At 41.3% G+C, this 9,695-nt stretch overlaps 1 non-coding gene across 1 annotated transcript; it reads left to right on the top strand.

Moving 5' to 3' along the window:
• Nucleotides 1-5,806: 5,806 nt before the first annotated feature.
• On the top strand, nucleotides 5,807-5,913 carry LOC120281560. The gene has a single exon (XR_005542697.1). It is a non-coding gene; the product is annotated as a small nucleolar RNA R71 (small nucleolar RNA).
• The last annotated feature ends 3,782 nt before the right edge of the window (nucleotides 5,914-9,695 follow it).

Below are 9,695 nucleotides of genomic sequence, written 5' to 3'. Positions count from 1 at the left end.
CAATAGCATGCTCAACCATTTCCTCCTCCTCCACCGGACCTTCTAACAAACTCACAGCTTTATTGACTTGGTACATAAAATACAATAAAACTCATCTTTCAGGGCATTAAGAAATCATAAGGAACACCAATCCCATTGTGAGGAACCTGGACCATCATATGTCCAAAATGTCAAAGATAACTGAGGAAAGACTCCCGTGTTTTCTCCCTAGTAAAGTGAGATCAATCCAAAGGAATCTTTGAAGGTTGTTACTTTGAGAAATGGTAAGCAACTTTCAAGACCTATCAAGAAAGAATCCGAGATTGAAATTGTCAAACCTCAGTCAAGAGCAAGGCAATCAATAGATACTGATCCTAAAGCTCTAGTTGACAATGAGGAAAAGAAAAAGGAAAAACGAGAAGGAGAGAATTGAATTGCCTGAGTACCAACCCAAACATCCTTACTCGGCAAGAATGAAGAAAGATCAACACGAAGAGTAGTACAGGAAATTTTTGGATATGTTCAAGACCTTGCACAAAAATGTTCCATTCGTTGAGACTCTTGCACAAATTCTTAGGTATGCAAAATTTCTAAATGAACTGCTCACCAACAAGATGAAGCTTGAGGAAGTGTCTTCAGTGACACTTAGTGAGGAATGTTCAGCCTTGATCACCAACAAGCTCCCAAGAAAGAGAAAGACCCTGGGGGATTTATCATTCCATGAACTATTGGAGGGATTATGGATTAGAAAGCTCTGATCTTGGGGTAAGCATCAACCAGACGCCTTACAAAAATTTGCAAAAACTCGGGTTAGGAGAACCAAAGCCCACCATAATGACTCTGTAACTGGCAGATAGGTCCATCCATCAACCAAGAGGTATTATTAAAGATGTGTTAGTAAAGGTGAACAAGTTTATCTTTCCAGCGGACTTTGTAATTCTTGATGTGGATGGTAAGGTGGAAGTGCCCCTTATTTTGGGAAGACCATTCTTAGCAACTTCAAAAGCCTTGTTTGATGTAAAAGATGGTCGAATGGTACTTTGAGTTGGAAAGGAAGAAGCCATTTTCAAACTCTGAGACTTTATGAGACACTCTATAGACTTTAATGGTACATGCTATTGTGTCGATTTGGTCGATGATTTTGTTGCTGAATATGTAAAGGATATATTCATAAAGGATAAATTGTCAGAGCTATTAGAAGACAAACCTCTTGAAGCTAATGCACCGGATGATTTGGTAGAGGAAGTATGCTTCAAAGATGTAGTTTTTGCGGGATAATCTTTGATGCTGGATTAAGCCAAGAGAAAAATTTCCCATGCCAAAAGATGGTGGAAGTAAGTGATTCCAAGAAAAGAAAACCACCTATCCCGCCAACAACCTTAACATGATCTAATTTCCGGAAATTGGTTGAGATCAATTTAATTAACACCTTAGTACCATATTCTTCCAACTGCATTTTATGCGGCAATGAGAGGTCTCAATTTCACAAACATCCTAGATCGAGTAGAACAGGTACGTCAAACTAGTGACGTTAAACAAGCATTTTTTGGGAGGCAACCCAATGTGTCATATTTTTAGTTTGTTGTTTCGGCTGTTGTTTTTGTTGTTTTCTTAGTTTTAGCCATGTATGTGATAGATTTTTGTGCGTGTTGTTGATAATGTCTGGATCTCTCGGTGTTGTTCGGCGTTCTTCAACTCATGAATCTTTTGTGGTATAGAGAGTATCATGTCTTATTGTATGACTCAAAGAAGAGCTAAGTCCTGGTTTATTTCAGGATGAGCATGGACAGAACACACTCATTGTTAAGCCGTGATTCTCTCCATTTTGGTCATTAGAAGTAATCCAGGCTAAGCATGGTTTCTAAGCCCCTTGCATGATCGTGCTTCCTAGAAAGCTTGGTTTTTAGGTGATAAACGCCTAAATGTACGCATTTTATATGTATTGATCTTGTATTAATTGTTTATATTCTATTGGATCGATGCCCATTTTATGTCTAAATTAGTTATATTCATGTTACAGGTCTTAAAAGAGCAGAGCGAAGCTCGAGAATGCAATTGGGGGAAATTCAACACCAAAAATAGTGTTTTTAGGGTTTCAACACTGTAGCAAGCTGCTGTAGCTAAGTCATTGTTTAATGCTGAGGGTAATCGGCTGTAAACTTCACAGGTTCAATACGCCCACATGAGTTCCCATGAGGTTTGCTGGAAATTCGCAACTTTCAGTACTGTAGCAGAAATACTATAGTGGGGGTACTGTAGCATCAACACTTTTTCTGGGCAAAAAGACCGTAAGCTTCACGGGCATCCATGTGCCTGCATGGAGCCTGTATGGCCATCGCTGGATATAAATAGACTAATTTTTTAGGGTAATGGGGGCACTTTTTGGAGACTCTTTTTGAAGAAGAAACTTAGGGAGTTCTTGGAGCCGACTTCCACCAGCTTTGAGGAGGCAAGATCACACATTTTAGAGAAGGGGAATCAAAGGGAGAAGCTTGGTTTGGCTAGATCTTCATCAATCTCTTCTTTGGAAGCTCCTAGATGACGAGGGAAGCCACTCCCGAACGCAGTGTCCGCGGAAGCTTTCCACCCAATTTAGCTTGTCATCTAACTTTCATTGTTTGAGGGAGTTTTCTTATGCCATTTGTAGTTGTTTTCATTAGCTTATTGTTTGTATTTGTTTGTATGGACGAGTAGACCCCAAGGTCAACGGATGCCGGTGAACCGTGGGGTGAACTTGTGTATTTGGGTGATTTAATTATGTTTATTGCAATTGTTGTGTTTGTTGATTCATTCTTTGTGCATTTGATGTGTTGTTTACATGAGAACTTTGTAAGCCAACTTCTAGGTTGTACTTGGTAGCCTGACCATCGCCCTTGTACTGGACGCACAAGTTTGGATGGGATTCATGTATAAATACGCCATGACCATCGGGTATTTTGTACCCCTCCAACATTAAAGTTAGACCAAGTTGTTTTCCAGCCTTAATTAGAGATTTCCTCATTGTTAATGCAATTATATGAGGATTTGATCAAAAGAAATTCTGTATCAATACTTGTACCAGATTAGGGGTCAATTGCAGTGACCATCTGGTTGATCTATCTTAGGAAGTCTCTTCATCCAAACTTTCAATTGCATGACATTCGTAACACCATTTGGACTTTAGTATTCCCAAGGGAATCCGCATGCGTGACTATTTCATTCCCCTGATTTTACATCCTTGCCTTGTTTTAGACTCCACTTTTAGCTCTTTCATTTTAATTAATAGTTTAGAGCACCCTTTCGAATTTGTTGGCTAGACAATAAGCGAAGAGGATGTAAGGGTAGATCCTTGGGCCTAGGGAATACGATCCTCTCGTGCTTGCACTAGAGTTATTACTTGACTACTCCGTGTGCTTGTGGACGAGTTCGCTTCACTGGGCATCTTGCACAATCGTGCTTCATTGCTTGGAGTCTTGTAACTTTTTCCTGAGATAATCACTACTAGAAAGCATGGGAATAGCATGAATATGTTCCCCCATTTTGAATGCCCTACTCTGTGCACGTGCTGAGCTAGCATAACCGTTCACCTTCTCTTCTTTCCCTTAAAGCCCCAATCACTACCGTTCATTTTTCTTCACCCTTCACTTGTATTCTCATCCTCCCCTTCTGAGGTTCCAAGTTCCTCAAGAGTTTTGCCATTTGTTTTTCATTCCCTTGTCGATTTTCTACTCATTTTCTTGCTCCTCTACTTGACTCTGGTAAGCCTGATTACTTTGATTTGTATGATTTATTTCATCGAGATCATGCTCTACCCGCTTGTAACTACTTAATATCCATGATTTTGTTTAGATTAAATTGATATGGTCAATATTTTAGCTTCATAAGAATGCTAGTTCCTTAGGATTTTGAGAAAGATGGTCACCCCGAAGCATGGTTGTGCTCTTCTTGAAGCATGATCATGCTCTTGTATTTACCTAGAATCTCTAAGGGGAAGCACGCTCCTGTATTCATGCTAAGCACGACAGTGCTCTCTCCTAGCACTATCGTGCTTGTCCCGAAATTCTCAATATTTAAACTAAAATGAGTTGTTTTATCTTATTGATCATGACGAGGAAACACATACATTACCTGGGCCATCATCTAAGAGGCCCAGACATTAGGAGCTTGCCCATACGACTGACTAACACCTATATTTCGTTCACAGGTGCATCAGGAGAGATAGGCTGTGCAGTATTATGAGAGGTCAAACTGGAGGGGGAGGTCCAGCAGATGCTTAGTGTGGGGGTTTGGAGATAGCTCTTTCTCATCACCGACAACATTTTTTGGGCAGTTGGCACTTGAAGTGTTAACTAATTTTGAGCTATCTTGAGGGATTGTAAGCTTCCATCGCATTGATACTATTCCATTTTAGGTGTTTGGCACTTTCCACAGGGTGAGCCTAACCGAATTCTCCATTTGGATGGGACTCTATGATGTGAAGTTTACTTGAACTCCAGCATATGATTATTTATTAATATCTCGGCCGAGTTGAGAGTCTCAGGAGGATGCGTGGCAATGACTGAGCACTAATTCCGTCTATGACCCTCATCTGTCTAAGGCCACTATTCTCCACTCCCTTTCTCTCATGTGTATCCACTTCATTCTTAGCCACACTCTATCAGGTTATTAAGACATCACCAACATCATTAGCCTGTGTGATTTCAACTTTCTGCTGCCCATGATTGATGAATTTGAGCTGCATTTGGGTTATGAGTGGCCGTCTCTATTGTCTATTAGGGGACAGACCCTCAAATTGGTTTCCTCTTTGTTGGCCCGTACATTATCAGACTTGTTAGGGGGATGGGCATCCTCGAGGGGACAGACCGTATGACAGTTGTAGGTGGAGTTGTCCCCATGTTCCTCTAGACCATAAGGTCGATGGGGATGTTGTAGAATACTCACACTGCTAAAGGGGTCGAGTACCATGTATGATGACATACAACTACTGCTTCTCCTGTTGCACCTAGTGCACCTCCTGTTCTTGCTGCTCATTTGAGGTCACCCCTGTGTCACAATGCTTCATCTAGCTATACTAACCAGATTACTTGCTCTTCATCAACATATATAAAAATATGTCTACTCAAGCACTTATCAATAGACTCTTAGAGGTCTCTCTGAATGTGACTTCGCAATCTTCCTTACTTGATTCTCTAAATTATGCAAAGAGGCAGTGTGGTTGCAAAGCATAGTCTCCACGCCCTGAAAGCGTGTGTTAGAGGTTTGGATGAACTTAGTTAATGCCTTTTCCAAATCTGTCATCCGATTCTCTAGACCTGAAACTCTATTGTCTAAATTTGGAGCTTGTGGTTGATGAAATCCCAGTGGTGCTAAAGGTCTAAACTACACCTGATTACTCTAAGAGAAGTTCGGGTAATTTTGCCACCCCGGATTGAACGTGTTGCTATAGGGGTTGCCTTGTCCTCTCACAACATTCCCTACAAAATCCATCTTCTCAACAGGTGCTGCAACACCAATGTAAATAGGACAGTCATATGAGGTATGTCCGCCTCCACACCCATCACAGTTCATCACCGCTGCCACTCTTGGAGAACTTAGAGTGTCTAACTTCTTTCTCAATGCCTCCACTTGGGCTACTAAGGATGTGACTGCATCAATCTCATAAAGGCCGGCTACCTTCTTCTTGTCACGAGTACTCCATTGATAACTATTCATAGCCATTTCTTCTATGAGTTGTCTGGCGGCTTCTAGGGTTTTATTTCCTAAGGTTCCCCTTGCTGTAGCATCTAGTGTTTGTTTTGTGCTTGGATTCAATCCATTGTAGAAAGTTTGAACAATCATCCACTCAGGGAATTCATGTTGAGGATATTTCCTCAGAAGATCATTGAACCTTTCCCATATCTCAAAGAGAGACTCCAATTCCATTTGCACAAAGGAAGATATCTGATTCCTGAGCTTCGTATATTTTCTAGGACGGAAGTATCGAGCAAGAAACACTTCCACCATCTCTTCCCATGTAGTAATGGATGCTCGAGGTAATGAGTGCAACCACTATTTTGCTCTCCCCTTTAAGGAAAATAGGAAGGCCCTCAATCGTATGGAATCATTTGTAACCGCATTAATCTTGAGCAAGTCACACACTTAAAAGAAATTCTCGATGTGGTTATTTGGATCCTTATTGGCCAAACCATTGAATTGTGCTGACTACTGTCCCATTTGGATAAAGTCTTGCTTGAGCTCAAAACTCTGAGCTATAATCGGTGGCCTAACAATACTGGATTGCGCACCAAGAACTGTGGGTCTTTCATAATCTAAAAGTGTCCTCTATTGCTCATCCCGCTCAGCCATATTATCATACCCTTTAACTTCTATCTCAGCTTTATAGTTATGTTCTTCTACAGGTTCTTTTCCCTGTCTATTAAGTCTTCGTTCAATCTTTATATCACCTTCAACTAATGTCAAAGGGTTTCCTCGAGTCATAACCTGGAGTTGAAATCAATAAAAGAAAAACAAATTAAAATGATGGAAGAATAGGAAAGTATGAAATAGACTAGATGATGAATAGCTAGAATAGCAAAGTATAAATGTTTCTAAAACGCCTAGTTGCCAGCAACGACACCAAAAACATGACACATCCTTGCGTGTGTATCGCAAGTGCACGGGTATCAGAGTAATAAAGTACCCAAGCGGTGGGTAGTCAAATCCACAGGGAATAGACTATAGAAACAAGTAGTATTGCTAATTAGCTAAGGTGGTGATCAATTGGTGATTGTATTTAATATGTTAATGAAATAAAATAGCAAGAAAATAAGCAAAGGATAAAGAGAAAAAAACACTCAATGATTAAGCGGGGTACTTGGAAAGTTGATAAGTGCTTGTGCGATATGAATGCGAAGCATTCATTCCTTATGTTGACCATTACTTTTCTCGGGTTTTTACACTAATATGTGTGTTTTTATATTACTTTCATGCAGGTAGGGTTGTGAGGCCGAGTATGAAGGAAAGAAGCCAATGTGGAGCACAATGCACTGATTTTTGGAGGAAATCTTGCTAAGGTTCAAACGCGAAGACATAGGTCGGGTGTGAGATGCTAGAGTGTGTGCCAACCTCCTCGTATTCTAGTTGGCACATCCATTTGGAGGGACACAAAGACAGTCACACTAGAGCATTTCGACTTATGCACATAGAACAAGAGCTTCACCAACTTGCCTATCATTGAAGAAGCAAGTGATCTACGACGTGAACGTATGCCCGTTTGCGTTACTCCGATGAAAGTATGGATTCGGGAAGCTATTCAAGCCGGATACTGTAGCAGAGAAGCGCAGTAACACGGTAGCAAGTGATGTAGCAACACTGTTCACAGCCGGCCGAGAAAACAGAAGTTTAGAGAATCCACACGGGCGTGTGCAAATTATCCACGCCCGTGTAGAAATGCCGCACGGGCACGTGAAGCATCCACACCCGTGTAGTCGCCCGATTCCAGCCCTATTTAAAGCCGAATCAGCCCTGATTTTAGTATTCTTTTCTCCATCTTTTCCCCAACTTGAGAGAGGGCTTCAGCTAGGGTTTTGAGGGGTATTGGCCAAAGTTTTGGAGAGGTCTTACAGCTCCGACATCGTCATTCCTTAGGAAGAATGTTGGTAGGGGAGCTTCTGTCGAGACGTATCCTATACCGGACGAGGAAATCCTTGGATGACGAGTAGAGGACTTTCCACAAGACCATCGACACGACTATCGAGGGGGTTTCTTTATGGATTCATTGCTTTTACATTCTATTTCTTTGATTGTACTTAGCTCCATGGAGAGCTAAGCCCCTAGTGGGTACTTGGGTATTTGTGAACCCTAGGATGTAATCGTTTCATTGAATCTCTTTATTATGCTTTCAATCAATTGATGTTTATTGTGAGTTCCAACCTTGAATGCTTGATTGTATGAACATTTCCCCTAGAGTGACACTAGGGTTGAGAGTTCTCGTTGGTAACCTTGTGAGTGAGTGACATACCACGAGCGTTAGACAAAGCTAGGTTGGAGAGGGTTGAGAGGGTTAGTCGAGAGGTACAGGAGCGTCCCCTTTCCTCTCCGACGTGATAGATTCTACCTCCGTTCCTCGAGTTCTTTGCGGCCATAATAGAGTGAATGGTCTAAGGGATGAACTTCCGCTGGGGCTTAGTTGCGCGTGCAACTGAGTGAAGCGTTGAGGTGATCTTAGTATCTAGGGCTTAATTGTGGTTAGGGACCTTCCACCTGGACCAAAGGGTTAGGTCTATAATTAGGAAAAGATTTATCACTTGGAATCCCTAGAGCTTATGGCAACTCTATGCGAGTGCGAGGTTGAGAGGTTATTCAATTTCTCCTCCAGGACATGTATAGAGTTAGGCATAGTTGACCTTAGATTTGGGACTATGTAATTAAGGATTTCCACGACTCACCATTGCATTGATTGGGAAGCATAATAGAGGGTTCTTGCACTTGAAACAATTATCCTAGGCGGAGCATTATCCGGGTACCCCAACTTTATCGATTGCCTTACCCCCTTCTCTACTTTTGCTCTCTTACTTGTTGTTTTTATTGTTGAGAATTGAATCATTGTCACACTTATCATCATTGATCTTTCACATAGTTAAGAAGCGAATTAAGTATTTTTATTCCCTATTCCCTGTGGATTCGATACACGCTCATCCGGGATTATTACTTTGACAAACCCGTGCACTTGCGGGATATACGCAAGGGGATCTTGTCAAAAGTGCTCCCCCTAGGACTGCTGTTTCAATTTCAAGACTAATATTATGCTTCCCTAATTGAGATTTAAAGAGTCATGGAAATCCAGAAGTACACAGTCCCAAATCTAAGGTCAACTGTGACTAGCCCTCTATGTATGCTTGGCAGAAAGGAATACTCTCAACACCTCACATTGTATGGATCTGTTTGGGCTTCTAGGGACTCTAAGCGATAAATCATATTCCCAAATCTAGATCTAACCTTTTGGCCGAGGTGAAAGATCCCTAATCACAACTAAGCCCTAGCGGAAAGGATCTCTCAACACTTTACTCTATTGTGCCTACACAATTAAGCCCTAGTGGAGGAGATATATCAACACTTCACTCTATTATGATTGCAAAAAACTCTTGGAATGAGGAGATAGGATAAATCATATCAGAAGAAAAAGGGAATGCTCCACCACCTCTCTACTCACGCTCTCAACCCTCTTCAATCTTGCTAAGTCCAACCGTAATGGTGAAGGTCACTCGTCAAAAGGGTGACTAGATGGATTCTCAACCCTAGTGTTACTCTAAAGGAAAAATCAAACCATAAGAATTCAAGATTGAAACTCAATTAAAAAAACATAATAAAATTCAATAGATCAAAATCATCCTAGGGTTTACAAGTCCAAGCACCCACTCGGGGTCTAGCTCTCCACAGAGCAATACAAAATCAAAGAATAAATCAAAGATAAATGCAAACCATCCATAAGAATGACCCCCTCGTTATCCATGATGATGGTCCCCAAGAGCTGCTTTTCTTTCTCCTAGGACTCCACCGTCGAGGCTAGGGCGCACCTCGCCAAAACATTGCCATTGAAAGCTCCCCCAATAACTCTACTTTGAAGGAAATCGATGTTTAACGGACCAAAAACACTCTAAAACCCAGCAAAAACCTCCTCCAAATCCTAGTCGCGTCCCTCGAAAAGATAGGAAAAAAGTTTTCTGAGTAACTATTCGAGGCTGCCATTTATAATGCTG

This window comes from Dioscorea cayenensis, chromosome 17 (assembly GCF_009730915.1).
Source record: "Dioscorea cayenensis subsp. rotundata cultivar TDr96_F1 chromosome 17, TDr96_F1_v2_PseudoChromosome.rev07_lg8_w22 25.fasta, whole genome shotgun sequence".
In the NCBI taxonomy this organism is placed as follows: domain Eukaryota; kingdom Viridiplantae; phylum Streptophyta; class Magnoliopsida; order Dioscoreales; family Dioscoreaceae; genus Dioscorea; species Dioscorea cayenensis.
The sequence above is the reverse complement of the archived record's forward strand: the minus strand, read 5'-3'. Positions and strand labels throughout refer to the sequence as shown.